This window comes from Nomascus leucogenys, chromosome 2 (assembly GCF_006542625.1).
Source record: "Nomascus leucogenys isolate Asia chromosome 2, Asia_NLE_v1, whole genome shotgun sequence".
In the NCBI taxonomy this organism is placed as follows: Eukaryota; Metazoa; Chordata; class Mammalia; order Primates; family Hylobatidae; genus Nomascus; species Nomascus leucogenys.
In genome coordinates, this window is record NC_044382.1 from 54,215,099 (window position 1) to 54,238,870 (window position 23,772).

The window sequence follows — 23,772 nt, forward strand, 5'->3', positions numbered from 1 at the left end:
GGAGAGAAAATACTCTGGATATCAATCTTGTTTTTGAGATTTAAAAACCACCTAGTACGGACATGCAGCTGACGGCTGTGAGCACCTTCAGCTTCCCTGAGCCACATTTCTCACCTCATTTTGACATTAGGACCAATGAACAGGACCTTTGCCAGAGGAAATGCCTGCCATTCTCCCATGTGGGCTCCCTCTCCTCTTCTCCCTTTTCCCACTTGGTGTGATAAAGGGCAAAGACCTTACCTTGCTTATCTCAGTGGCACCGGCACCCAGAGAAGTGCTTGGCATTGGTTAGGTGTCCAAAATATTTGTGGAATAGATGACCGGAAGCCTCTTACACATCTACCGTCCATGCCACCCACCCCACACCTGGGAATTTGTGTACCTGGTGGCATCAACCTTTGAAGCAAGCAGAATGGAGGGTCTGTGAAAGCACACATTGCTCATCAATCTGAACTAGGCCATCCAGCTGTGAACCTGCACTTGCCCACTAGAGCAGGGACTCTGTTTCCCTCACAAAGGTGGTGCCAAGTTTTAGGGATGAATACAAACTTAACTTCAGATATTCCTTCCAGCCCAGGAACAGTTCTTTCTCCTTAACCTCACACATTTGGGAATGTCTGTTTGCCTCAGTAAGATCCACTTGGCATGCAGGTCCTTCCAGCTATACTGTCAATTCTGAGGACAGCATCCTTTTCCCCTCCCAGCATCAAGTCTCATTCTTCCATGCAGAAACCAGACCTGTGCCAGACCTAGTGAGTCAACCCCATCGTTAAAGACCATTTCTTAGCTGCAAAACCAAATATGTAGTTATCTAAGTTGTTAAATGTAGTAATGAAAGAAACACACATGAGCTCGAAACTTGATATAAAAAGATTACAAGACTATCACCATTGAAGTTTGCTTCTCTTCCATATACATAACTGTATATAGATTTTCTGGATTTTATATTCATCATTCACCTACTTTTCTCTGGAAAATTCCCTATATGTATATTCATATACCCCTAAAAGGATATTGGTAGGTATTTTTGATTTAACTATGTAAAAATGGTATCATGCTATAAGTATGAGATTCTTATGCATATTCTGAATTTTCATGCAGCTTTCATACAACTCTTTAAGTTTGTGAAGTTCATTCATGATGGTCTATGTACTGTACTAAGTACTTCATTAATTTTCACTGTTGTATACTATTCCATTGTGTAACTATACCACACTTTATTTCACTATTCTATTAATATTTGGATTGTTTCCAGTCTTTTTCTAGAACAAGTATGCTACAAACATTATTTTAAACATATCTGGGTGAACATGTAGCATCTACCTAAGATTAGGATTACTGGGCCACACGTAATACTCAAACTCTCCTACCCAATGCCAAATTGCTTTTCAAAGTGCTTGAGTCAATTTATACTCTTCCCTGGTAGTGTATGTGATTTTTCATTAATGTACATCTTCGCCAGCACTTTATACTGTCAGATTCTTGAATCGGATATATCATATATATTCTCTCTAGTTTTTAATTTACATTTTCTTCATTACATAATGAGGTATTTTTTTTAAAAAAGTATCAGCTATTCTAGTTTTTATTGTTGAGAATACCTGTTCAAGTCTTTTCCATAGTTTTTATTTGGATTGTGTGTCTCCTTGATTTTTAGGAGTGAAATACATGTTCTGGACTCAAATCATTTGGTCTCTTATATATTTGGTAAATTTCATTCCCAGTTTGAGCCATCTTCTCACTTTCTCTCAGGTATCTTGATGAACAGAAATTCTTAATTTCAGTATAGTTGAATTTGTCAATCTTCTCTTCTTTTCTCAAATGGCTTTATTTTTCCATGTGGATAATCAATTCAACTGTTGCAGTACCAATTATTGATAAGTCTTACTGTCTCCCACTCACCTGAAAAATTAGCTCTGTCAAAAAAATTGATTGTGTACATATAATGGATCTGTTTTTCAGCTCTCTGCTCCATTAGCCAATTTGTCCATCCCTGCACCAATATTGTACTGTCCACTTAGTTAATATAGCTTTCTAATTATTCTTGATGACTGGTGGGGCAAGTTTCCCTACCATTAGCTTCTGTGGTGTCTTGACTATTTTTGTTTCCATGTGTGCACTGAAGAACGCTTAAAAATGTGCATTACACTGTTACCATGTCTGAAACTTAATATCTTCACATATCCAGTCAACAGAGCAAATTTCTCAAACTCTTTCATGTTTAAAAAGCTGTTTGAATCAAGATCCAAGTAACATCCATCTCAAGAATTGTTCATAGTCTGGATTATACTATATCACCATAGTGTTAACATGTTCATCCATTCACTATATTTTTTGTAAATAAGATAGTTTGAGATTTGATCAGATTCAAGTTCATTTTTGGGGGGAGGATAGGCAAGACTACTTCACAGGTGGTGGAATGCATTTCCATCAGGAGGCACATAATATTTATTTGTTTCTCTTTTGTGTTAATAGCAGCCATTGGTCATCATAGCCTAGATCCATTAATTCATCAAGAATGCAAAAATGGTTGCATTCTAACACTCTTTCTCACTTGTTAGCTAGAATAATTTGTAAAGAGAAATTTCCTCTAATTAACTATTTGGTTACTTTGAGGTAGAATTTGTGGAGGAAAAACAAGACAAATGCTTGATTCTTTTCCTTTTACTGGGTTTCAGGACAATGACTTGGGGCATCAGCATCCTCCAAAAGTAACAAATAGGTTTACTAAAATATTATGAATTCAAGGGCTAAATCTATTAGTTGTGTTTTAATCCATTATTGTCATTATCTTCACTGATATCCAAATTTTCCCATCTGTGGTGAGTGGGAACTTTAAGTTAGCACCTGAAATCTTTTTACATGACCCAGTAGTCTTTGTTACTTTTCTTGAAATCTGAAATTACAAGGTGTTCCAGATTCATATTGGACATTTCCTACCCCAGACTTAGAATCAGCCATTTGTCCAAGAAGTCCTGGTTCCTATTAGTTTGAAATTCTACTTAGAAAAACTACAATCTCGGCATTAAGAGTGCTTCTTGCTATTGCTTTGTAATTGTTTCTGGACCATTTTAGTGGATAGAGATAGAGAATATGTATATTGCATATCCATATTAAAGATATATCATAAGTTCTTATACTTCCAACTTAAATTTGTGATTACATGGTTTTATTTAACTTCACCAACCTTAGTTCTGTAAAATTTCCCCTATATGGCACTAATGCCATTTTGAGTTCTTACTAACTGTATAAGAGTGCTTTTTAACCCATGTATTTTTAGGAAACTTTTGGATGAGAATTGGCATCTTAGTGTAGTTTCAATTTACATTTTTCTTATTTGAGCAGGCAGAACATGCATATACATATACATTTATTTATTTATAAATCAACTTGTCAAGTTCTACAGTTACTTTGTTGGGAATTTTTATTAGAATAATATAGAAAATATATGTCCATTTTTCTCGAATTGATATTTTTATGACATTGAGTTTTCCTGCCCATGAGGTAGGTCTATTTATTCATGTATTTTGGTCTTCTTCAATGTCTTTCAACAAGTCTCTCCAATCTTTTCCATAAAGGTCTTTAGCATCTTTTGTTAGGCTAAGGATGAATCTTGTCGTTACCAAAAACTGTATATTATTAAACATTTTCATTTATATCCATTTGATGGTGAAATAAATATTGATTTTTGTACATTGCTGTTATGTCAAATAATTTTGCTAGGTTTTTTTTTTGTTTCTTTTTTTTTTTTTTTACTAATTCTAGACTCATGTATTATTTTTTCTGGAGATGGGGTCTTGCTCTATTGCCCAGGCTGGAGTGCAGTGGCGTGCAGTCATGGCTCACCACAGGCTTGAACTCAGAGGCTCAAGCTGTCTTCTCAACTCAGCCTCCTGGGTAGCTGGGACCACAGGTGTGTGCCACCACCTCCTGCCAATTAAAAAAAAAAAAAAAAGTAGAGATGGGGTCTCTCTATGTTGCCCAGGCTGATCTTGAACTCCTGGGCTCAAATGATCCCCGTGCCTTGGCCTCTCAAAGTGCTGGGATTACAGGCCAACCACTTTGGGAGGCTTTGACCCACTGCACTTGGACTAATAATTCTAGATTCTTTTGGGTTTTTCATGAAGCCCATCTTCTAGAAATAATGATGGTTCTATTTTTCTATTCTAGTCTTTCTGCATTTGATTTTTTTGTGTCTTGGCCTGCTGTTGAGGACCTTTAGGATGACGTTGGTTCTCATCGGAATCTTAGGTTATCTGCAGAAAACATTGTCAGGTGTCTCTCATCTGGCCTGGAAGCAAAACTTAAAAGAAAACTTTACTCTTATCAACTTGCCCCAACCTCTCATCTCTGTTTGGGTTTGACTTTTGTGCAACAAAGACTTCAGCTGAAGTTTTCCAGCTGACTTGCAGCTGTGAAGCCTCTCATAGCCAGCTTTTAGTCAACCTGGATGGGCAGAGGAACATGAAATGTGGCTTCTTGGACCTCGTGCGCTATGAGCAGGATGGACTGGGCTGGGACCCCAGGAAGTGAAGCAAGTCCTGGGATAGGAATCCCTGAGTCATAGCTGGGCAAGTGGGTGGGTTGAGTCTGAGGAACAGGGAGTCTTATGTCCTGAAGGTATTGAGAGTCAAACATAAGAAGCCATTCCACTGTCAAGACAAAGGAGGCAGTAGACCGTAAGGCAAAACCTAAGAATTAGGTGACCAGTGGGCAGAGGCAGGGAGCAGGAACAAGTGCTTTGATCCAGGCTGTGTTGTCTGGACATTACTTCATCAGCCTAAGTGCATACTTGTATCTGTGGGTCAGTGTGGTTAGACTCAATTTTAGCACTGAATGCCATTATACATGCAAAGCCCCTAGCTCATGTCCTGGCGTACAATAGGAGCTCAATAATCAGCAGTTCCTGGCCAGTGCAGCACCTCTGTAGAGCTTCAGTGCTACACCTGTCAAGACCTGCTGTTTATTGAGCTCCCGTTACATACTAGGACATGGGCTAGGTACTTTGCTATCTGTCGGCTGTGGGCTCTTCTGCCAACTCAGTCATCCTCCCCAGGCGCCATGTCCCTGAGGTGTTCACAGCAAGCCCATCATAGCACCCATTCTGGAAAACAGCTGTCTGGAGCCTGCCCTTGTTTTTCTGGTCTGTGGATGTTCAGCTCTGTGTCCTGGCTTTGATCCCTACCTTATTAACATGCTCTCTAGTCCCTTTCCAGTTTCTGGGCAGTGCTCAGGCCGTGGGTCCCATCAACATGCTGGTGTCTGGCCCCACAGGGGCTGGAGGAAACTTTGTAGCCAGGGCCAAAGCTGTTTCAGTCACAGGCTTGGTTAATATACACTAGTTTTTATCTTGATCATCCAGGGAATAGAGGAAGAATGCAAATTCCTAGGATACACCCCATCTAGACCACAGGAAATCATGGTCATTTTGGATTAGGGTCTGTCATTTGCTGTATGACTTTAGGCACATCCTCTCCCATCTCTAGACCTCAGCTTTCCCAGTTCAATTGGTCCAGGATTCTCTGAGCAAAGACTGGCTGTCCCCTCCCCAGCCTCTTCCAGGCAGGCTCCTGACTCCAGGCAATATCTTTCTACAGAAAAACTCAGCCAGGGAGGGGTTAGGAAATTCATTGCTCACATATCTTGTACTATTATCCTGACCAATCTGCTTTCACACATTTTATCCTTCATTTTATGATAGCTATTAAAGACTGTTAGGAGCTCTCTCGGTTCCTTGAGGAATATTTATGCATTTTATAGGACTCTCATGAAGGAGAGAAGCCCTTATTAGGAGCAGGCAGGGAGATTCTGCATTAAGGGGGCATTAGGAGGCCTCACCCAGAGAATAATGATGCTTGGGGCTTCCTGTTTAACTGGCTAGTTTATACACCTGTTTGAACTGTTTTCTTTTGGGGGGATTAAGGGATCTTTGAGAATTTCAAATAGCGCAGAGAGACTGCTCTCTCGTTAAGATCTTGCTTCTGTTTGCAATAACGTCGGCACTGGCCAGAGAGGTGGGGAGAAATGGAGCCTGAACTTCTTGTTCTGATTTCCCAACCCATCTACCCCACCATACTTCACTCACTCATTAAGAAGTTGGCACCTGGCCAGTGGCTTGGGTTTACTCCTGCCATGTCCCCAGTAGTTTTAGCCCCCTGCCTATGCTTCACCACTTAAGACTCCCCAGTACTCCCCTATTTCATGGGACCTGAGGCAATCTCCAGCCCTGGTTTTTAATTTTTTTCAATAGACTTTAGTTTTTTAAAGAACAGTTTAGGTTCATAGCAAAATTGAGCAGAGAGTAAAAAGTTCCCATATACCCACAGCATACACACAGGCACAGCCTCCCTGACTATCAATATCCTCACCAGAGTGGTACCTGTACCTACATCCACACATCATTATCCCCCAAAGACTACAATTTACATTAGAGTTTACCCTTGATGTTGTACATTCTATGGGTTTGGACAAATGTATTAAGATGGTTATCCACAATTACAGTATCAAACAAAGTAGTTTCACTGCCCGAAAAATCCTCTGTGTCCACCTATTCATTCTTCCCTCCCCGCTAGCCTCAGGGAGCCACTGATCTTTTTGCTGTCTCCATGATTGTGTCTTTTCAAGAATGTCATAAGTTGGACTCACACAGTATGTAACATCTTCAGATTTGCTTCTTTCACTTAGCAATATGCATTTACATTTCCTCATGTCCTTTCATAGCTTGATAGTCTCTTTTTAGCACTGAGTAATATTCCTTCCACCTGCGGATGTACCCCAGATTCTTTATTCACCTACTGAAGGACATCTTGGTTGTTTGCAAGTTTTGGCAATTATGACTCAAGCCACTATAAACCTGTGTGCAGGTTTCTGTGTGTATGCTAGTTTCTGACCCTTTTGGGTAAATACCAAGGAGACAATGGCTGGATCATATGGTGCAAGTGTGTTTAGTTTTTTGTAAGAAACTGCCAAACTGTCTTCCAAAGTGGTCCAGCCCTGTTTTGAGTCATGCTTCTTGGGAAGCAGGCTACCCAAGCCAGGAGCCTGAGAGATTTCAAAGACCACCCCTTTCTCCATCTCTCTGACCAACCTCGTCTCCCAAATTTTGATTTCTTCCCCTTAAACCTTCCTCCAAAAGGCTTCATCTTCTCTGGAGGGGCTGATCCAAGGGTCTTTTTGCTGTTTGTCTTCAGGTTTCCTGCAGCAATCCCAGGGATAAGCAATGCCTGTGGTCATTGCTGCTACCATGGTGACCAGGGGCACAGCATGATCTCTCTAGTCTAGTTCTTGCTTTGCAGAGTGTGGTCCCAGACCACCTGCACTGGATCCTGTGGGTGGTTAGATGGGCAGATTCCCAGTCTTCCAGAGACCTAATGAATCAGAATCTGTAGATATGGGGTCTAGACTGTTTAACCCCTTACCTTCATGCCCTTGAAGCTGATTCTGACCCTAACTGAGAACCCTTGACCCTTGGTCCATTGACCACTAGTCCCCCAGATCTAGGAAATGAAATCTTCTAGCACCCCAGGATTCCTCTCTTTCCCAGGGGAGTCGTCTCCTTGGATTGAGGTCCTTCTGTTCTGCTCCCCAGTAAGCCTCTCTCCTCCCTGCCCTCTTTCTTTCCTGTTATCCTCTATTTCTTTGTGACTTTTTCCTCCATCTCATTTTAATTGATTCCAAAGTGTTAAGGCATTTAGTAAGTATGAATTTGTGTTTTGCTGAAATCAATCTCTTTCTGCAAGCTTGCTTCCCCCTTCTTTCAAGTCAGCTAAATGTTGCCTCTCCAAAATTAAATGGCTCCGAGTGGAACCAGCTTTGAGTTGGTTACCTAATGCTGTAGCAGCTCCAAGGCTGCTGATCTGACTTGACCTAATTTGACCCAAAAATGCTGTCCCACTCATGAGCATAGTCCTCACTGCAGAAAATACGGGTGTGCTTTTAATCTGTCATTCAGAGGGCAGAAGGCAGGGAGGAGAGGGAGGTTTGGGGGTGATGGGGCCATTTTGCTCAAATGAAAAAGGAGAGAAACATCAGGACTTGGAGTGGGGATGTACTGGCAGGGGTAGGGGGGAAGGGGTTGTTACTGGCCTCTAAGGAAGACCCCAAGGAAAGTACAAAAATTCCTTTCTCAATTATTATTTAAAGCTCGTTGTCCTTCCTGTGGGCCAGGAACTCTGGCACCCTGCATTGTGAGGAGTCAGGAGGTGTTGTGAAAACAGACGGGTTTCTCCGTATGACCATGTGACTCCAAACCTGCTTCCTCATCAGCAGAACAATGAATATCATGTCAGGCACTCAATGATGCTTTTGTTATTATTAAAGCTGTGCTGGACAGGTATTAACCTACTCATTTTATCAGTGCAGAAGTGGCCACTGGGCGCACCTTGGTGGCTTATCCAAGGTCACACATCTGCCTCCACAGGAAGTGGCAGGGCAGGATCTGGATTCACTGCCGACTCCCCATCCACCAGGCCATCATGTGCAATGCGACTGGCAGAGGCCTGGGAGACAGGGGGGTCCTGGCTGGGCTGGATCTGTCACTCTGATTTCTCAGGGTGGTCGTGGCTTATTCTTCGGCTCTTGCTCATTCATTCCTTGGTCCGAGAAAGTGATACATATTCAGACAACATGGGGGACTCCCTCAGACTTGTCACTCATGCCTGTAGCTGCTGTGCTGAGAACAGAGCTTGAGCAATGAGCACAGGAGATCACACGAGTCCTGTCAAAGCCTGAGATGAAGGTGCTCATGACAGCAATGTCTTGGGTGGAACTAGTTCTCCCCTCTGTGCCATCTTCCACCTTGGTTCCTTCAAATGTCAAGTGGGAGAGAATAATACCACCCCTCACTCCCACAGGGCATTGTGATGAAGAGTGAATATGTTAATGGATGTGAGTAGATGTAGCACATTCCTTGGCACCTAGTAAGTGTTCAAAATGTTTGTATAAAAATATCTGTACCTATAGAAACAAATAATGCAATACAAATCTGTTAAAACATCTGTTAAAATATCCATGAGAGCTGCATGTTGGTTGATGAATGCAGGCAGGATAGGTTTCACCCCCCCTGCATGCCCAGGGCAAGTGTTCAGCTCTGCAGCTTGGGGAACAGGACGTGACTCCACATCATAAGGATACCTATCTTAGTTAAAAGATATACAGAGGGTGATTAGGGGGATGCACTGATTACATGCACATGAAAAAGTTCAGCCTCTGTCGGTTAGATCAGCAATTCTTCCTCCTGGTTTCTTATCACCCCAGGGTGTCTCCTATTATCTCAAGAAGGGTCAGGAACCACTCAAGATGTTATTAATTTTAATCCATTCTGATTAAATATATAAATGGGCCATGTACCACTTTGTGGAAGGAGAAGAGAAGGGGGAATAATATCTTAAAATCAAATATGTAATTCTTCAGTACCACCAGCCAACTTCTCAAGGACTGAGGCTGTTTCTTCTTTGCCTTCTCTTTCTCCTCCTCTTTCTCTCATTTGGTGCCTTGCTGGGTACTCTGACTGATATAGCCAAAGATTGATTATATTTGGAGAGCCAGCAGCATGATAGGAAAAGTGAGGCCCAGGTTGTGGTGGTGCATGCATGCAGAGACCCAGAGGCCTGGGCTCTTCTCCTAGTTTTGCTTCTCACTGCTGTGAAATCTTGGTCCAGTCTGCTTTGAATGAGTCTTTGAGGAGGCTCTGTCCTTCCTGCCTCATAGGTCATGGGGAGCTTCAGGACCATAATGAATGGGCCAGTGCATAGTAACTAGGATGTCTATGCATTCATGCATTCCTTCACTGCATGTAACTAGCACCTTCTTGTGCCAGGCATGGGGCCACCTGGAGGGGAACAAAGATAAGCCAAAATTAATGGGGTCCCTGCTCTTGTGCTGCTCATAGTGGAAGGGGTTGAACTGGGATTCTAATAGTGCATGAAGAATGTTGCCCAGGGGAGAGAGAGCTGCTCTTGCCTTTGCATCAGGATATTGCTGGGCCTCCAGAGGCTCCTTCCAGGGCCAGGAGGGAATGGTCTCTGTTCACAATGAGGACTAATGGGGGAGGAAAGGATCCTGGCCCCCAGGCTTCCATCTTTTCCTTCAGCAGTTCCCAAGGGTTTTACCTTCAGGCTCTCTTCCTCTGAAGCTCTATATAGGTTGGGTTAGAGGAGGCAGAGGAAGACCACAGCTCAGCCTGCACTGGTGGGGTGGGGAGGTGTGAAGGGGCGGACAGAACTTGTGAACTGATACCACTCGCAGTAAGAAGAGGGAATCCATCACATAGAGAGAGCCAGATTGCTGGAGAGATGCTTTGTCTTCCAAGCTGCGACATTTCCATATGTACCCCAGGCCTCCCTGCATGCCACCTGAGTGTCCCCACCATGAGGTCTGGGGTGAGCCAGTGGGATTCTTGGGGGGAGGAGGGAAGATGAGTTTCTCACTCAGGAATTTAAGAGACTAAGCCACTGGGTGAGCAGAGCCCAGAGTCTTGTGGGAAATGGAGTCTTGTGGGAAATGGAGTCCATGGCTACTGAGGGGAGGTTGAGCAGGTGACCCAGATGGAGGGCCCTGAAGCAGGCCTGGCTTCATTGCTTTTGTTCTTAAATGCCCTGTGCCTCTGACCTTGGGATGTTTCATGTGCCACTCCCCTGCCTGCTGTGTGAGTTTCTCTCTTCCCTTGCATTCTCTCTGCATCCTGGCTCACCTTTCAGATCTCATCGTCAATTTCCTTTCCTCCAGGAAGCCCCCTGATCTCCTTGGATGGGGGAGGGACTATCCCAGTGGGTCCTTCATTTCATGGCTATCAACCCCCTGAATCATAATGATTGTTTTCACATCTGTGGCCACATTAGCCTGTGTGCTGCATCTCCCCTGGCTCTGAGCACAGGGCATGGTACCTAGGAGGTGCTCAAGACATGTTTCTGGAATGACTCATGGGCTGAGGTTGTGTATGTGAAGCCATGGCAAGGGAGTTAGGGAGACCAGGGCCATGGCAGCAGGAAGCAGACATCCCTCCTTGCCATCGGGGCTCTGGAATTAGGCACTACTGGCCTGGGTCATAGATGGCCTTGAGGGTCCTTCTCTTCTTTGGAGCCCAGGCTACTCCTTCCTAGGGCTGAAGCTGCAGCTACATTGAAATTCTTTAAATGTCTTGGGTGATTTTTCAAACGTTTTACCTCCAACGTGCTTTGCATACTGCCACACATTTTAAAACCCACATATAATTTAAGGAACATTTAATCAATAGAGTCTTGATTCATTTTTTCCCTTAAATCATCAGTATTATTGTTGTGAAGAGCCCATTTGAAGTTCAGGAAGGCTCTTAAGCATTTTTAATAACCATTTTCTTCCCCTGCGTGCTATTTTTTTTAACTATATTTTTGAAAGATACTTTTTCCATGGTTGAACAAGCTCAAAATGCCAGGTTCCCGATTGCTTAAATTGTGTCCAATATGCAGTTCTGTAAGGAAAATGGACTCTTCCTGAATACTTTCAAAAAATTTTTTAAAACAGTAGTTTTTGCTGGTGTTGTTTGAGTTATCTGAGAAGGGCTCTTGGCTCCCAGTTGTAACTTGAGGAACTACTGCTGGGGCAAGGTAGACAGGTCTCAAGAACACTGCACCTTTTCACATCTTTGAAGCTCCAAACACACATACAGCAGCAACTATCTCTGTTTCCTTGGGTCTGATGCAGTTCTCTGTCCCTGTGGTGGTTTGCTTATTTCATCTTACATTCATTGAGTGCTTAGTATATACTAGATTCCTTGCTAAAATGTTCCAGTGCACCATCTCCTGAAGTTCTTATCCCATTTTACAGACAAGGAAACTGAGGAAGAGGACTCGTGTATAAGTTTCCTGTGGTTGCTGTGACAAATGACTTATTGGTTTAAAACAACAGAAATTCATTCTCTTACAATTCTGGAGACCAGAAGTATGAAATCAAGGTATTGGCGGGGCTGTACTCCTTCTGGAGGTTCTAGGGGAGAATCTGTTCCTTGCCTCTTCAAGCTTCTGGTGGCTCCAGGCACTCCTTGGCTTGTGGCCACATCAAATTCTCCAACCTCTGCCTGTGCAGTCGCATTGCTTCCTCCTTGTCCTGTGTGCTGCCTTCTCCTCTCTGTGTCTGTCTCATGTGAAAACACTTGGCATTGGATTTAAGTCCTTTCCTTCAATGTCCTTAACTTAAGGACATCTTTTGCCCCGTATGTGATGGTTAATATCAAGTGTCAACTTGATTGGATTAAAGGATGCAAAGTATTGTTCCTGGGTGTGCCTGTGGGGATGTAGCCAAAGGAGATAAACATTTGAGTCAGTGGACTGGGAAAGGCAGACCCACCCTCAATCTGGATGGGCAGTCTAATCAACTGACAGTGTTGTCAGAATAAAAAGTAGGCAGAGGAATGTGGAAAAACCAGAATGGCCAAGTTTTCTGGGCTCCATCTTTCTACCAAGCTGGATGCTTACTGTCCTCAAACATCAAGACTCCAAGTTCTTCAGCTTTGGGACTCTTGGACCTTTGGCCACAGACTGAAAGCTGTACTGTCAGTTTCCCTACTTTTGAGATTTTGGGACTTGGACTGGCTTCCTAGCTCCTCAGCTTGCAGATGGCCTATTGTGGGACCTCACTTTGTGATTGTGTGAGTCAATACTCCTTAATAAACTCCCCTTTATATATATATGTATCTCCTATTAGTTCTGTCCCTCTAGAGAACCCTGACTAATACACCATACAAGGTAATACTCACAGGTTCAGGGAATTAGGATAAGAACATATCTTTTTGGAGGTCAGCATTCAACCCACTAAAGCTTGAAAGGAGTAAAATCAGGACTTAACCCAGGCAGTTTGTCTGTAGGTCTGGGGCTCCCTGCTCCACAGCTCATGTGCTAGGACAATGGTGATGCCAGCTGCTGACAGCTGCCAGGCTCAGACAGCTTGGTTGGGATTTTAATTGGTCTGTCCCCCAGAGTGTACTCATAGCTTTTCTGCCTTTTTTCCCCCCCTCTCCTATCTTGGCAAAAATACCTGGGTCTAACTCCATCACAGAAACTCCAGAGTTTACTTGGCTGGTGTTCTAAATTGTGGACGATGGTCTGTATTGCAGACAGTTATGTGTCTGCTGCCGGGGATGTGGGGTTATGTGTATATCTGATTGAAACACCTCCAAGTGCCATATTTTTGGTCAAGAAAGATTAAATATCAGCAATTTTGTATGGTTCAATGTCATATTTACTTAAAATATGTTGCCCATCAGCATTCCTCCTGTGTCCTCCAAGGGCCAAGGAAATGTTCCAGTTTCCTGCATGTGCCTTTGGCTTCAGCACATGGCTAGTCTGACCCATGTCTGTTGCTTAGTTATTCCAGCACATCTTTGGCAAATTTGGTGCTCCGTCATGCCCCAGATCCCATCTTAATTTCAACTGTCTCCAAAGAAGCCACAAAGTAGTCAGCCCATCTTGAAGTCATCAGCTTCCATCAAGGGTTCAGGAACATCTGTTTGAAACCAACATGTTATTTTCCTTCCTGGCAAATCAGTAGCAGGATTGCATACTCTGCCCATGAACACAAAGTACTTACGGGTAGTGTCAGGTTGGGTCCAAGTCTAAAAATACTCTCCTTCAGCATCTCATTTTTTTCTGTAAAGCGGCTTGGCTCACAACTGGAACTTTGCCACTCTCTAAACATTTACACATTTAACGCATCCTGAAATATTAACCTATAGTATGTACGAGCAACAGTGTGAATGCTTCCTTTCCTGTCAAGGACTGTATTATTGGAAATCATTTATTGAGATTTATATTCTAATAGAGATGAAGGGCTGTTTGCATTGTTAAGATTCCCAAAAGCCAAACTGGAAATTCTGGGGTTGGGGTTCCACAGAGATTTGGAGTCGCTAGAAACCCCCTCCCAGGGATGGAGCTGTCAATCAACCCATAATATTTATTGCATGCATGCCATGCATGTGTGTCTAGAAAATTATAGTCATACCTCACCAAGGTTGTGTGACCTTGGACAATTTCCTTTCTGTATCCTAGCTTCCTGTTTACAGGATGGGGTGATAGCAATGACACATACTTTGCAGGGTTGCTGGAAGGGCTCGTGGACTTGGTCCAGAGCCAAACCTACTGCCGTGTAATTCTAATTTTAGAAGAGCATTTTGTAGGTAGTGAGCTCTCAAATGCTGAAAGTGTTTTGGCGGAGATTGAGAGATCGATGGGCAGGAGCCTTGCTGAGGGGATCCTACTACTAGAAGAGAGAAGGGGATTTGCCCACCTAGCCAGGAGAGCTAGAATTAAGTGCTACCTTGGACTGGGAAGAAAGACAATATAGCTACACTGAAAGGTGAAAGGCAAGAGAAATGATCAGAGACTTTGGTCTCTGGTGACCAGCACAAAGTCAACCACTCAGTAAGTGATTAATTATTGTATATTTGCTTAATAATAAATATTTACTGATTATCTGCCATGGTGCCAGCCTAGTACAGGGTGCTAGGGACAAATAGATGGCTGTGCCTAAACATCTGACCTAAAGAAATGATGTCTCAAAATGTCTAATCCCATCATGAGAAGGACTTGTGGGAAAACAGTGCAGAGAAGAGAGTGAGCAAGCTGACGTGTCAAAGGCCCGCAGTGTACCAAGCATGGTGCTTTGAAAACTATGAGATACAGTTGTCCCCATTTTACAGGTGCAGAAATTGAGTCTCAAGGAGGCTGTGATTTAGTCAGTGTCACTGTAGCAGTCAGGATGAGCTAGGTTATGCTATAGTAACAAATAGCCCCAGAATCTTAGTGGCTGAAAGCAAAGACTTATTTCTTGATCATTCTATGTATTCATTGCAGGACAGCTATGGGTTTTTCTTCTTATTTTCCTTATTTAGGAACCCAGGATATGGAGCAGACACAATCTGAAATTTTGCTGTTTGCCATGCCAACTGGAAAAAAAAAATGCATTGGTCCTTAAAGTTCTCATTTCTTAGGTCAAAGCAAGTCTCATGGCCACACTCAGCTCCCAGGAGGTGGGAAGATCATTCTTACCACATGCCTGAGAGGAGAGTGCTGGGATGTTGGCCAAAAGCCCTATTGATTACTGGTTTCTCAGCCAGTGGCAGAGCCAGAATTTAAACTCAGGTCAGGCTCTGAAGTCCACACTGTTTTCAGTAGACCATGTGGCCTGGGAGGTGGCAGAAGGCCTGTGGACTCTGAGTCTGCTGGCTTCTGCAATGGGAAATGGTCCCACCTTGATGGCAGTGACACTGTGGTCTGGGACCAGCCCCCTCCACTGTTGCAGCTCTCAGCATCCTTAGTCCTGGGTAACATCCCCGCTCTTCATGAGAGATTTGCCCATCACTGCCATAAGTGGCTAGGCCTGATAAAGGCTTCAGGCAGTTTCCTTCTCTGGGCTCAAGGAATAGGGACAGATCCCTGTGGCACATGCAGACCGGATGGTAGTAAAAGCCTCATCATCAAGATGGAGTAAATAAGCTGGCCATGATATGAGGAAGACAAGGGGGTGAGAGGGCTGTAAACGAACCTAGCAGGCAAAAAGAAATCCAGTCCTTGAAAGTGGCTGTATCAATCAGCTGTGGTTGCCATGACAAGATAACCCCCACAGAGTGGCTTAAACAACAGATATTTATTTTCTTTGAGTTTTAGAGGCTGGAAATCCAAATTCAAGTTGCTAGCAGGGTTGGTTTCTGGTGAGGTCTCCCTTCTTGGCTTGTTGATACTCACCTTCTCACTGTGTTCTCATGTGGCCTTTCTTCTGTGTACATGGAGAGACAGCACGCTGATGTCCCTTCCTCTTCTCATAGGGACTCCAGTCCTACGGGATAGGGCCCCATTCTTATGATCGCATTAAACTATAATTGTCTCCTTAAAGACCCTATCTTCAAAAGCAGTCATTTTGGGGATGAGGGCTTCAGGGGACACAGTTCAGTCCATGACAGCAAATTAAAAATTCCATATTTGAGAGATGGTGGATGGAGGAGGCAGGAAAAGTGGGCTTGAGTCCCCAGTTCTAGCAGTTATGACCTCTGTGTCATCTGCTTCACCTCCATGGCTCAGTTCCTCCATCCACAGAATGAAGAAGGCTGAGTTCTGTGCACAGCATCAGGCATATAGAGAACACACAGTTGTATCCCCCTCCCTTCTGAGCCTCAGTTTCTCACTTGTCCAGTGGACATGGCTATTCTCACTTCACAGAACTGCTCCAACAACCAGAAGAGCGAGGTTTCCTGAACATTTAAAAAGCTAGAGTTGCCTCAGAGATGCTATCATCGCTCTTCCCCTACCTCATGCCCAGCACAGAAGTTGGGACACAGTAGGAACAATAAATATGTGTTGAAGGAATGATGGAGCAATAAAGTTTTTAGAGTTTCACTCTGTTGCCCAGGCTGGAGTACGATGGCATGATCTTGGCTCACTGCAACCTCTGCCTCCCAGGTTCAAGCGATTCTCCTGCCTCAGCCTCCCTGGTAGCTGGGATTACAGGTGCATGCCATCACGCCCGGCTAATTTTTTGGATTTTTAGTAGAGATGGGGTTTTACCATGTTGGCCAGGCTGGTCTTGAACTCCTTACCTCAAGTGATCTGCCTGCCTTGGTCTCCCTAAATGCTGGGATTACAGGCGTGAGCCAACGTGCCTGGCCTAGAGCAATGAAGTTCTAACAAGAGAATGAATAAGGTGCTTGGTGCATTGGAGGCTCTCCACCCATGTTGAGCCAGAATAGGTCAGCCTTGACCACCAGGGACAAAGAATGATCAGGGAAAACAGCTGATGTGGGGCAGAAGACAGACAAGGAACACTGGGAACACATGCAGGATTCACATCCTGGCCCCCAACACTTCCTAGATGTGCCATTTAGGGCAAGGTTTTATCCTCCCTGTGCCTCAGAGTCTAAGCCTCTAAAGTGGATGTGCTGGCCCCTTCTTTGTGTGAAGATGAGGAGCATGGTCCCAAAAATTAAACACGTGGGTAGAACTCAATATGCAGTGTCTGGTATGGGTGAGATACATATCAGCTCCTTGTGGCCACTGGACATTCAGAGCAAATTCTTGTCCCTTTCAGTGCCTTTCCCTGGGGTGGAACTGTAGCCTGGTGGCCCCCTGATGATGGTATAGCAGCTGTGCCCTCCTAAAATCAGCCATTCCACCTGAGCACCAACCTGAGTGCCTCCATCAATGACCTTTCCTTGTGCCTCCCCTCCTCTGCTAATTCTTAAGCTGTGGATGATGTAGAATCACAGTGCTTTTTCCTCAACAAGATTCCTGATGGGAGGGTGTTTAAATTTGACCGATGGCTTAATATTTTGTCCTCAAGAGGAGGCAGTCTCCCTGAGGGGCCCTCTGGCTATGAATCATTGTAATGGCCCCTCTCTGAAGTACCTGGAAGCCATCGGGAGAAAAACAGTCCCTTCTAACCTGACTTCTGTGTGTGCCATTGGTTTCTGACAAGCCCTCCTGATTTCTGCAGGCGCATTTCTCCAGGCCCTCTCTGAGGTCCAGGGGCTCCCCATGGCTCCGGTAAATGTCCTGGTGGCTGCTTAGTTATTCCACCGTCCTCTCTTTATTACTCTTCCTCCCTTATCATTATTCTTGCAGGACCATAGGTCGTGGGTGCATGAACTCCTTCTGGGGTGAGGCCCAGAGATGCCGCTGAATTGATGGATGTGCTTAATGGTGTTCACAGTCCAGATGGCTGGAGGCGCCATCAGGATGCCCTCAGCCATCTGGGGGTCCCGGCTGGCCTTTTAGTCGTATTCAAACTAAGTTTTATTAGGCACCCACTGTTGGCTGTGTCTATCCTTGGCAGTGGGGCAGCACTTTACAACTTACCACATCTACTCTTCATGTGCCTAATAAGCATTCCCCATTCATTTACTCATTCATTCCCCATTCATTCATTCATTCATTCATCATGTTTATTGAGCATCTATTATACAGTGTGCAGTGCACAAGGGCTATATGATTCCTAGTGTTAATATAATATAAAATGGTCCCTGTCCTTTACAAGCCATGAGGGAAAAGAAACAGTCACAATATCTCATTCAATGAGAGAGAGAGGAAAGCATTTTGGGAGCCCACAAGGAAAGACATTTAGTTCAGGAGTTCATGTGTTGAGAGCACAAGGTGGGAGGTATTAGAGTGGCCTTCCTAGAAGGGGTACTTCCCGTGCCGAGTTCTGGGGGATCCACAGGACCTAGGCAAGCGAAGAATGCCATCAGGAGGAAGGGGGGACAGGCAGAGGTGACAGCATGGGCAAAGGCTTAGAGGCATGGTGCATTGTGCAGTAGGGCATTACAGGCCATTTGGTTTTTCTCGGGGTAATGGGTCTGTTTAAGGGGTGTCGGGAGAAGACAATATGGGAGCTTCGCTTGGTAGAGCACTCCTTCCCTTATGTAACAGTAAGAATGCATTGCTGTGCAGAGAGGGTGGGTTCTTGCCTATGAAAACCTAGAATACTGTTGTGGAATGAGGTGGCCTTTTCATCTCAGGGACGGAGCAGGGCAGTAAGTTGGCAAGGGCCCATACAGTGGTTCTTGTTTCAGCCCTTTTCCTTCCAAGCCCTGGTCCTGAGCTTTTGGTTAAGGACTTGGACTCCAGAGGCGCTGTCTTGGACCTTCCTTTCCCTGTTCTGCCTGCCCTGTCTCCAGACACAGCACAAAGCTGGGAGGGCATCCATACTTGGCCTGGTGGAGTGGGAACCACTGGCCTCAGTGTCAGGGCCTGGGTTCCAGCATTGGCTCAGCCCCTGACTCCAGGCGAGACCTTGGGCAAGTCGCTTCTCAAATTCTTGGTGTGGGGTACGAGGCTGTGAAACTAGATGAAATGTCTCCCAGATCTGCCCATCATGATTTTGTGCTTCTAAACATACAACTAGATCTCTGACGTTGTGTTAGTTAATATGTTATTAACCATTCCTAGAAACCCAATTTTTTTTTTTTTTTTTGCCAAGTAACCCTAAACCAATAAAATATTTGGCTGCTTCAAAAGCAAAATGGAGTGAGGCAGATAACGATTGTGTTATTCTGTTTTCTAAGATCACAAACTCTAGAGACTTGTATGTTATAGTCACATAAAGTTGGGCAAATTACTTTCTCTGATCCCCATTTTTCTTGTCTCTAAATTGATGCTACAAATAGTGTCTTCTTCATAAGCAGAGTGCTGAGTAGGGCTGCCATGTACAGTTGTGCCTGTCACACACTGCCTAAGAGAACCTGGCTGAGCGGCAAACGGGGGCTGAAATCCGGCCTACACTCTGCTCACCAAGCCATGTGTCCTGTCCCAGGTCCCTTACAAATGGGTAAGGGTTGGCAGCTGCCCTGATCCTTGGCATAGCATCTGGCCCAGAAATAAGTCCTCATTTTGTTTGCTTTTCTTATTAGGAAAATTAATATTTGAGGACCTACTTGAACCCAAAGCCTCAATATCCCCATCTGTAAAGTGTAAGAAGTAGGTTTGTTCATGTCTGCTATTCTCATGAACTTGGATCATCTGTGTGATTTTCGACTCTAGGAGATGAGGGCACAACCTTGAAATCATTTATGCATTTCTTCCCAAGCATATGCTCAAGCTGATTTGAGTCCTGAAGCCTGGCATGGGTGAGACTTCCTGGTTGCATGGGCCAGTTTAATGGATGGAAGCTTATTTCTCCACCCCAGGTTTGCCACCAGAGCCCCAAGTGAGGCATCTGGATGTGTCTTGGCAGCTAATGGAGACATAAGTCACTGCTTTGGTGAATTTCACTGAGGAAGCAAGGATGCTATTATGAAGGACCCTCTGCCAGGCTTTTCTAAAGAGTCATGGGTAGGGGTGGGTAGAAAGGAGGATGGGCTCCTGTGTAGTGCAGAAGAACCACATCCAGCAAGGATTCCACCCCCTCAAAGAACCACTCTGTGAACTTGTAAAAATTCCTTTCCAGTCACTAGGTTTCCTTTCCTCCTTCCTCTCATCACATAACTTTTCTCCAATGAAACCTAGGCTTGAAGTGAGTTGAGACAGAGTTTTCAGAACCTAAGTGACTCAGGCTGGAGGTTTTCAGGCACTTTCAAGCAGAATCTGGTCTGGCTGGCTGCCCGGTGCTCAGTCTGCCTCCGAGGCCCTGACCTGAAGGCTGGTGGACCCTCACTGGGCTTGGGATTGAGTCCTCTGTTTGGTGAGTCATCTGCCAAAGAAGCACAATTAGTGAGAACTGCCTCTGGTGGAGCTAGCTGCATTTGCCCACCAGGGCCTGTTCCTGGGCCTCCTCCTCATTAGCCTTGACTTGGTCTCTGGTAGTAAGAGGAGCTGGCTCTTTGACGTTTGACACCTGCCTCTGGCCGTGAGTCCCAGAACCACCAAGCCTGGCTGTTCTCTGCCTTCCAAAGGCTAGGGCATGCAACCTGCTCCACTTTCTCCAGTGTGTTTTGCACTGCGGTCTCCTATTCTCTGTTTAACAGCGGCAGGAGTGTTCTGGCTTAACGGAAAGACTGACATCAGTCCACTCTATTGCCTCTCCAACCTCCTTTCCGCCAGGGCCCAGCACAGTGGCAAATCAATGACTTAAAAGACTGATCCATTATGAATACTGAATAGTACCATATCTTTACTCCCTTCTCATATAATAGTATTATATATCCATACCCCCTTGCCATATGACTTTGCAATATCTGTAGGAAAGGTAGTGTATTTATCTCAGTCTCATTTCTCATTGACTTTGGACATGACCCTGAAACTTGTTTTAGCCAATAAAATGCTACTAGGTGTGGCAAAAGCAGGTTTTGTTTCTTTTTTTCTTTTTTTTTTTTGGAAACTGGATCTCACTCTGTCACCCAGGCTGGAGTGCAGTGGCACCATCATGGCTCACTGCAGCCTTGACCTCCCAGGTTCAAATGATCTTCCCACCTTAGCCTCTCAAGTAGCTGGGACTACAGGTGTGAGCCGCCACACCTGGCTAATTTTTGTATTGTTTTGTAGAGATGGGGTCTTGCTATGTTGCTCAGGCTGGTCTTGAACTCCTGGGCTCAAGAGATCCTCCCACATTGGCCTCCCAAAGTGCTAGAATTATAGGTTGAGCCACTGTGTCTGGCTTAAGTGTATCTGTGGAGTTTTGCTCAGACTCTTGCAATTCTGCCATTTGCTATGAGAAGACAATGCCCATATTTGCTGCTGGTCTTGGAGAGAGACTTGGAGCAGACCCAAACATGCCCCACTTCCCCAAAGCCAGAACGGTAAATCTACAGACTTAAAAGCAATAAATGATGTTGCACCACTGAGAGTTTGGACTTGTTACATGGCAGTATTGGAGAAAAACATCTGCCTATCATAGGGATCATCTGGGAGCTGGGGCTGTGTCATCTTTGTTTCTGGGTGTCTCAGATCTTAGGCATGTAGTAGAAATGCCAAAAACAATTTGCTGAATGGAAACAGGGACAGGGAGGGTGAACTCTGGTGGACTGACTGTGCTTGGTTGACACTGCTGTCAGTCTGGGTCCAGACTCCCACATTCAATCCATCACCAAGCCCAGTGGAATCTGCTGCCAAGATATAGCCCAGATTTGTGTGTGCAATCTCACGATCATAAGGTATTGAATCAAATTGTTACGCCACTCTACAAACAAAGTAAAAACACTTCTGTCCAGTCCATGGATCCTGAATGTGCCCTTCCTCTAAGCCCCTGACATTGGTTAAAACGTGAATGGGAGGATCCAGGAAGGCAGAATAGCAGTCAGCCTAATGGCATATCCTGTTCCTTGGAGAGTTCCTTTGGTCTGTTGAAATAGTTCAGATCTGGCCAAGAGAGCACTAGACTAAGAACTCAGGGTTTTGAGTTTGCATCCTGCTGCTAGTTTGACCTGCTCTGTGACACTGAGTGGATCACTTTCTCCCCCAGTCCTTAGTTTTCCCATCTGAATAGTGGCTTTATCACTTACAAGCTGAGAAGGGAAGAATCTGAGAACAATTCACTAAACCTCTCCAAGTGTTAGTATCCTCATCTATAAAATGAAATACTGGCCAGGTGTGGTGGCTCACGCCTGTAATCCCAGCACTTTGGGAGGCTGAGGCAGGTGGATCACTTGAGGCAAGGAGTTCAAGATCAGCCTGGCCAACGTGATGAAACCCTGTCCCTACTAAAAATATGAAAATCAGCTGGACGTGGTGGTACGTGCCTGGAGTCCCAGCTTTCCGGGAGGCTAAGGCAGGAGAATCGCTTGAACCTGGCAGGGGGAGGTTGCAGTGAGACAAGATCACGCCACTGCACTCCAGCCTGGGCAACAAAAGCAAAACTCTCTCTCAAAAAACAAAAACAAAAACAAAAACAAAAAACAACAAACAAACCAAAAAAACTGCTGCTCACCTCTCCAAGTTAAACAAGGATGGAATAAAATGACAAATGCAGCCAATAGTTCACTGCCTGGATGCACAGTCCAGTGGATGCTGCTGATAGTTTTTTTTTTGTTGTTGTTTATTTCTGAGGCAGGGTCTCCTCTGTCATCCAGGCTGGAGTATGGTGGCATAATCGTAACACACTGCAGTGTCCAACTCCTGGGCTCAAGCCATCCTCTCATCTCAGCCTTTTGGCTAGCTAGGACTATAGGCATGCACCACCAAACCTGGCTAATTAAAAAATTTTTTTTGTAGGGATGAGGTCTCACTGTGTTATCCAGGTTGGTCTTGAACTGCTAGCCTCAAGCAGTCCTCTTGCCTCAGTCTTCTAAAGTGCTGGGATTACAGATGTGAGCCACTGCCTGCTACTGATAATTACTAACGACAATAGTGAATGGAAAATGACCTATTTCAAAGCAATGCCATAGATTAGCAGACAGTCTCCAGTGAAATAAACTTGCTTATAACTATCTTGAAGAAAAACAGAATAATTGATTCACGTAACTTGAAAGGTCAGGGGTTGAGCCAGGGCCTCATATACATTGTCATCTCTCTCACTATCCTTCTCTATCTCCCTCTGCTTTCACCCCCAATCCCTTCTTCCCTTTGCCTGGAGGATGCCCTTCATACCTTTATAGAACGTGATTGGCGTAAACCCAAAAAGAAATAGGACAGCTTTCCTTCCAAGCAATGATTCTGATTGGCTGCCCTTGGACCCATCACTGTTGCTGGAGGATGAAGAGCCACATCTGGCTGTGGCTGGATGTGAGCCTTGCACTGTAGCAAGTGTGTGTGAGGTGTGCTGTCCCCAACATTCTCTCCAGAACCCAGCAGCATGAGGGAGGTGTGGCTCTCTAAAGGATACGGGCTGGGCTGCCCCTGAGTGCTCTGCCTGACCTTCCTGGGACAGTGTGCAAAATCCTCAAGCCACTTGGTTCTTGATAGATTTCATTTGGCAATTCAAGGTGGGGGGATATGCCCATAGACCTCTTTGCTGTAGGATGACTCGTATAGACTGTCAGGGGGATAGGAGGACCAGGTGGATTCAGCAGCAGTGATGTCTTGGATGATGAAAGGATTACACAGCAATTTGCATAAAAGCAGAATTGTCTGACATACACATGTGCAGAAAGCAGAGGCTGGATATTGTATAACATAATAAGCCAACTTGTGTTTACATGGCTGGGGAAGGCCTCATGCTTCTTTGTTTTTTATTGTTGTTGTTGTTTTGTTTTGAGACAGAGTGTCACTCTGTCGCACAGGCTAGAGTGCATTGGCATGATCTTGGCTCACTGCAACCTCTGCCTCCTGGGCTCAAGGGATTCTCCTGCCTCAGACTCCTGAGTAGCTGGGATTACAGGTGGCACACGCCACCACACCTGGCTAATTCTTTTGTATTTTTAGTGGAGACAGGGTTTCACCATGT